Below are 7,301 nucleotides of genomic sequence, written 5' to 3' on the forward strand. Positions count from 1 at the left end.
TTTAATTTCCAACTCCACCCATCCCTTGGTTGAACTTGATGGACTTGTTTTTTTCTTTATGAAAGGCCAAGGTAGGTGCTTTCTATACCCATGCAACAAAATAGTGCAGCATGCCACACAAAAACATGCACTAGGTTGTGGTCCATCGCAGGCCCCCTCCATAAGAGAAGTGCCCCCCATAAACCATTCCTAGTCCCTCTTGGCCAGAAGGCTCCTGCAAAGGTCCAGGACAAAAGGCGATCCCCAGCCGAGGCAGACGGTACACCAGTCTGTGCTCTGGCTTCCACCCAGGCTGTCACTCAAGGTGTAGGCACAGAGCTCAACAAATCTAGCTCTGGACTCTCCCCTGAGGAAAAGCCCAAGGGGTTTGCAGGGGGGTGAGAAAGCAGGTGGCCATACACCCCCCCCCAGACCTCAGAGGTTGCCCATAACGGCGCCACTACCCTGAAAAGTCCTAGAGACAAACAACGTGGAAAGTGAACCAAACAAATAAATGTGAATGTATGCTTATATACAGCCCAGACATCCGTCCAGAATTATAAAAATTCCTCCTTCTTATGCCAGGCCAGAGGTGAGTGCGCTCAAAATGTGTGAAAGTAAATGTGTGGTCATTCAGTGGGGTCCCAACCCCAGCGAGTTCAGGTACCCCAGGGTCACCACTCCTGGGGCACTTCTGCACCTTGGGCTTTCAAACACATCTCAGCCCCTGGCTTCGATTTGGTGGTCCCTTGTTCATCTAGCATTGGGCGCATTGGCCCCAAGCCGTACACCCTAGGGATGACTGTGTGGTTCTCTGTTCTACATCCTGGCAGTGGCTCTGAACCATCAGGACACTGATAAGAACAGATACTACACTTGATCATATCAAAAAGGCCGAGAAGCGAAATTGGCGGGCTTGTGTCTATTTTCAACTGTATTAACGATGTGATACCAGCTATGCATGAAAGTACTACATAGGCCCAGAGGGTAACAATCTCTTTGTGGAGAGGGCCTGGTACTGGCTCGACTATAATCCTAAATGAAGTATCAAGGCCTTTTTCTAAGGTTGATTATTGACGTATAGGATAGCTACCTTCCAACTGGTGGCACCACTTCCTTTACTTTCTTATTTATTTATTTTTGGGCTATTTTTGCATATCCAGGCCCATTCACTTGAAAACAGTGTCTCTCGCTCTGTCAGACCTGGTTTTCCATGCATTACATGGATGGTTATTCATACACTTATTTCCCAGTACCCAATACCCACCCTTATTTCTCCAACTACCACCCTCCCAGGACTACACTACACTAGGACTATGAAGGTAAAACAGCGTGCTGCAGCATGTAAAGCAACATTACTCTTGCAGTAGGGAGACACGGCTTCCCCATGTAATTAAAAATAATTGTAGGGTGTAAGAGAAGCCAGAACTGGAATTTTTTTTTATGTAACTCCTGAAACTTTCTGAAAGCCCCATTTCCAACTCTTCCAAATCAGTTTTGAAGTACAGGAGTTTCCATTGGCTGTTGACACTGAAATGAGAATTTTTTTACTTCTAGTCTCCAAATATTAAAGTCTTAAAGGGCTATACCCATCTCAGATATTGGTAGTACAGGGAGTGCAGAATTATTAGGCAAGTTGTATTTTTGAGGATTAATTTTATTATTGAACAACAACCATGTTCTCAATGAACCCAAAAAACTCATTAATATCAAAGCTGAATATTTTTGGAAGTAGTTTTTAGTTTGTTTTTAGTTTTAGCTATTTTAGGGGGATATCTGTGTGTGCAGGTGACTATTACTGTACATAATTATTAGGCAACTTAACAAAAAACTAATATATACCCATTTCAATTATTTATTTTTACCAGTGAAACCAATATAACATCTCAACATTCACAAATATACATTTCTGACATTCAAAAACAAAACAAAAACAAATCAGTGACCAATATAGCCACCTTTCTTTGCAAGGACACTCAAAAGCCTGCCATCCATGGATTCTGTCAGTGTTTTGATCTGTTCACCATCAACATTGCGTGCAGCAGCAACCACAGCCTCCCAGACACTGTTCAGAGAGGTTTACTGTTTTCCCTCCTTGTAAATCTCACATTTGATGATGGACCACAGGTTCTCAATGGGGTTCAGATCAGGTGAACAAGGAGGCCATGTCATTAGATTTTCTTCTTTTATACCCTTTCTTGCCAGCCACGTTGTGGAGTACTTGGACGCGTGTGATGGAGCATTGTCCTGCATGAAAATCATGTTTTTCTTACCTTGCAGACTTCTTCCTGTACCACTGCTTGAAGAAGGTGTCTTCCAGAAACTGGCAGTAGGACTGGGAGTTGAGCTTGACTCCATCCTCAACCCAAAAAGGCCCCACAAGCTCATCTTTGATGATACCAGCCCAAACCAGTACTCCACCTCCACCTTGCTGGCGTCTGAGTCGGACTGGAGCTCTCTGCCCTTTACCAATCCAGCCATCTGGCCCATCAAGACTCACTCTCATTTCATCAGTCCATAAAACCTTAGAAAAATCAGTCTTGAGATATTTCTTGGCCCAGTCTTGACGTTTCAGCTTGTGTGTCTTGTTCAGTGGTGGTCGTCTTTCAGCCTTTCTTACCTTGGCCATGTCTCTGAGTATTGCACACCTTGTGCTTTTGGGCACTCCAGTGATGTTGCAGCTCTGAAATATGGCCAAACTGGTGGCAAGTGGCATCTTGGCAGCTGCACGCTTGACTTTTCTCAGTTCATGGGCAGTTATTTTGCACCTTGGTTTTTCCACACGCTTCTTGCGACCCTGTTGACTATTTTGAATGAAACGCTTGATTGTTCGATGATCACGCTTCAGAAGCTTTGCAATTTTAAGAGTGCTGCATCCCTCTGCAAGATATCTCACTATTTTTGACTTTTCTGAGCCTGTCAAGTCCTTCTTTTGACCCATTTTGCCAAAGGAAAGGAAGTTGCCTAATAATTATGCACACCTGATATAGGGTGTTGATGTCATTAGACCACACCCCTTCTCATTACAGAGATGCACATCACCTAATATGCTTAATTGGTAGTAGGCTTTCGAGCCTATACAGCTTGGAGTAAGACAACATGCATAAAGAGGATGATGTGGTCAAAATACTCATTTGCCTAATAATTCTGCACGTAGTGTATATCACCAGGATATGCCACCAATGTCAAATAGATGCGGTCCCGCCTCTTGGATCAGCTCCTATATCCAAAACGGGGTCTTCGAAGAGAAGAAGAATGCACCATACATGCGTGGTGGGCTCTGCATTCAATGCTATGGGAGTTCCAAAAATAGCTGAGTCCCATAGCGATGAATAGAGAGCTCACCATGTATGCACGGCCACCTCTCCATTCACAGCTATAGAACTGCTGGAAACAGCTAAGCCACCGCTCAGCTACTTTCAGAACTCCCGTAGCTGTGAACGGAGGGTGTCTGCGCTTGCGCCGTGTGCTCTCCTTCACTTTAGGGAGCCAGTTCTGGTAGTAGGAGTGAGTCCCAGAGGTGGCATCCACGTCTTTTAGAGAATGGTGGCATATCCTAGGGGCCACCAAGGTCTGAAAAGGGAATACCACTTTAAGTCAATGAGATATCCCAGGGGCAGACACAGAAGGCCTCCATGCTAGAACAGCATAAGGGCCTAAAACTCTTCAATAGCTCATTATTATACTGTAGCCTTCTAACAATCCATCAGTAATTTGAGAGCTATGAAGTCCATTAACTCAGTCCCTAACATGCAATCTATTAGACAGTAGGAAGCTGTTATTTAAGTGTGACGGTGGTCCCCATTGCCTACTGGGCCACTGTGTAGCTGCACTTGTTGCGTGATGTGCAGCTGCCAGCAACTTTTGCTTGATAGTTCTCCGTAGACGTCAATCAGGAGACCAGAGCATCTGCGCAGACAAACAGGACAAAATAAAAAATAACGTAAGTCACCCAAAGCTTGGAAGTTCCATAATATGGTTGTATTTATTGTGTTCTGTAACCACTAGTACCAAATGTTTTATTTGTACATAAAACATATTAATTTCTTTAACAACAATAGGAGGAAGGAAGGAATTCAGAAGAATAAACTAAAAAAGTAGCATTCTTAAACAGATATGCATTACTGCATGTACACCACCAGGGGGTGAGCCAGTCCATGCTATAGAATTTCAATGCTCAGAGCATCTGTAGAGTGCAGGAGCATCGGGGATTAACAGACGTGGACTGGGTTGCAGTTGACTCTTTTCTGAAGAGGATGAGGTGGCAACTTCAGAACAATTTGGTGTTTAGACTTTGCATAGACTAGATGCAATTTTTGGGGATGTCTGCCCCATTAATCCAATTTGCTTGTATCTCCCGCAGTAGTGTGGCTTGTACACTCCTGAGCTCCGTATGTGGCCAGCTGCTCTGGTATCCAGCTGGTTCTGACACTTTGCACAAAGACCATGAGGTTGCAACTTCTCCTGTCGCGGCTTTGGTCTCCTACTTTGGCTGCCCTGGTACCCAGGTTCTGACTGTGACTGAGCTATAATATCTGGGGTCACCAACTAGAATTCCCAGCAGTTTCGGTGACACAACAAACTGCATGCATATGGATCAGAGCATCCTGTGCCTCATAGAGACTACATCTTTCATGCGCTCCTGTGCTAACATAAAGAGAAGCAAAACTGACCTGCTGAAAAGAAGACTGGTGTTTGTGGAAGTAGCTGTTAGCAGATCTTGTAGTGGAGGTTTCAGGGAGAAGCCTGCAAAAAGCAAGGGGACAGCAAGAAAACAGCAAAGGACGATTTTAACAGACATTGCAGGTCCTGTCACATGTTGTTTGGTGACATCGTTATGTGTTTTGAAGTACTGGGCCCTGGAAAATGGTCTGTTATGCAACAGGGTGTGGCGGTGGATTCTCTAAGGCCTATCCATTTTATGTGGAGCATAGAGTCTACGGGATTATATGTTCTTCACCCTATACCCCTGCAAGGGATGGACTTTCCAGCAGTAAATCCCCAGGTCATGCTTACCTAGAGTAGCTTCAGATACTGTAGAAAATGTGGTCTAGTAATAGGAAAAGGTCTGCAACAAGAGGTCAGCCAAAGTACTAGGGGTCAAGAGAGTAACAAAGTCCAAAGCTAGCTGGGCTAAGAGCCACGGAACCACAGCAATACAAGGAGCAACAAGAATGGCAAAGTCTTGATCAAGTTGAAGTCAGAGCCATGGTACCAGAGGTGTCAGCAATCCAAGGAGAAAAACATTTAGTAAATCAGAGAGAAATTCAAAAACATTTTCCCAGGTACCCAGGGAACTGCTGAACTTAAAGTGGTTATCCAACTCTTTGTAACAATCACCTGACCTCTGCATAGGTCATCAGCAGGCCCAGCGCCCGGCTGCGCCTATCACACGTGACCAATGGTTGTGCTGTCACTGTCCTAGGGTAAGCTGCGACTTCGAAGGCCTCTGCACTCATAAGAGTCCCGGGGCCTTCTCGACCAGTTGATCAGTGGGGATCCTGGGTGTCGGACCCCCACCGATTAGATGCTGATGACAAGGTTGGACTGGGGTACCTTGGGCCCACCAGGGTAAATTATTATCTGGATATATTAAATTGGACTGGCACTCTGTATGTGTGGTGATATGGAATAAATACAGTGAATGGTATAATAAAATATAAGTGATCACAATTTAATTCATAAACATAATATAATACAATAAAATACACAATACAATAAAAGCATATATACGCTAAAAATTAATGGATAGCAGCACTGGCATGTAATGATACCTTTGTTAGTTCATATAATGTGATTGGTATCTTATAGATAGATAAAAGTAGTTGTCCTTTCAATCACATTAAAAAGTCCAAAACGATCCCATGCAAATGTAAAGTCCAATAGGTGTGTGGCTTGTGCAAAGGATTCAGCACAAATATGTTGGCTCCTAAGTAGCGGTATATGGTAATTACTGAGATATGATACTCCAGGTAAGAGAATTGTATCAAATCTTACCTTGAGCCGGCTGGGGTGAAAACAAGCAGTCACTCACGTGTATGCTGCAGATAATCCCACGTTTAAAGGTTTATTGTATTCGGCGCCAGAGCAATGTGGTCTATGGCATGCTGTGGTGGACGCTGGGATGGTGCGGTCTATAGCGTGTTGCTGGTTTGGCCGTCTGTATCACAGTGTGTGCTGCGTCCCACGTGGTTCGTGACGTACCTCCAGTCCGGGACTCCAACAGAGTATCGCGTGACCTGGTATGCGGCAGTCAGAGTATCAAAGACTATGCCCGGCGAGATCTGGATAAAGTTGTTCACTGGAGCGCTCCAGTAGTTACAAAGAAATATTCTCAGATTAAAGTTCCATCTGGGTATATAAAGAAGGCCTTGATTCTGATGGGAGTATATCAGCTGGTTACGCCAAACGCGTTTCGGGGACCTCTTCCCCTTCCTCAGTGGCAGCTGATCTCCCTAAGTTTGGAATGAGTTTATATAGGCTGCATAGAGAAACAAAAAAGGTGGTTTGGATTCTCAATTCCAGTTTTTTGTTCTCTGTTCCATTTATCATAGGTACTTGCAAAAAGCGGTTTGGATTTTCAATTTCAATGTTCCATTTATCATAGGTGCTGTTCTGGCAATATTAATGCGATAATTTGAAACGTTATTTGGTTAGGACTTAATTGAATATTGAATATCCATTTTAATCCTATCTGTAAGGGTGATACAGTTTTCCTGGCCTAGAGCACCTGGTCCTGTTTTACATCAAAGTGAGCTATTCCTTTAAACATTTTCTTTAAATTATTATCTGGCCCAACCTCTATATCATAAATGAAGTCTACTAGGTATTGGTTTCAAGAAATAGACCTTCGCTACAAGTTATTGACTCTAAATGAATTTTTCTCCTGGACCTTTGGGGTCCATTATGTTATCAGACCCTGGGCCCACCAGAGGATCCTCTGTTACTCTGGTGGGCCAGTCTGACGCTGCTAAAGACCTATCCATAGGACAGGTCATCAGTTACAAAGAGTTGGATAACCCTTTTAACAGAGGGAGGCTAGCACTAAACCCATAATCAGGAGACCAGGAGGTGGTTGTAAACTTGCCACCCATGATATCATCATAGGCGTTGGCTGCCTTGATAAGTAACTGGCAATCTGGCCTAGCAGTGCAGAAAGCAGACCAGACTCTGGCACAGGAAAGAGATGACCTGTTCCTGGATGGATGAGTAACATGGTCACTGGGTGGCACTGTTCTATAGTTATTCTATGGCAGTTTTGAGTAAGCACTGTGCAGGGAAGATTAAAGAATGTGGATTTTATATAGTGTATGTGTTGTTTG

The 7,301-nt window shown here is 44.0% G+C and overlaps 1 pseudogene; it reads right to left on the minus strand.

Annotated features, from left to right (window-relative positions):
• Positions 1–772: 772 nt before the first annotated feature.
• Positions 773–885, minus strand: LOC122921159 (annotated as a pseudogene).
• Positions 886–7,301: the final 6,416 nt, after the last annotated feature.

This window comes from Bufo gargarizans, chromosome 10, assembly GCF_014858855.1.
Source record: "Bufo gargarizans isolate SCDJY-AF-19 chromosome 10, ASM1485885v1, whole genome shotgun sequence".
NCBI classification, from domain to species: Eukaryota; Metazoa; Chordata; class Amphibia; order Anura; family Bufonidae; genus Bufo; species Bufo gargarizans.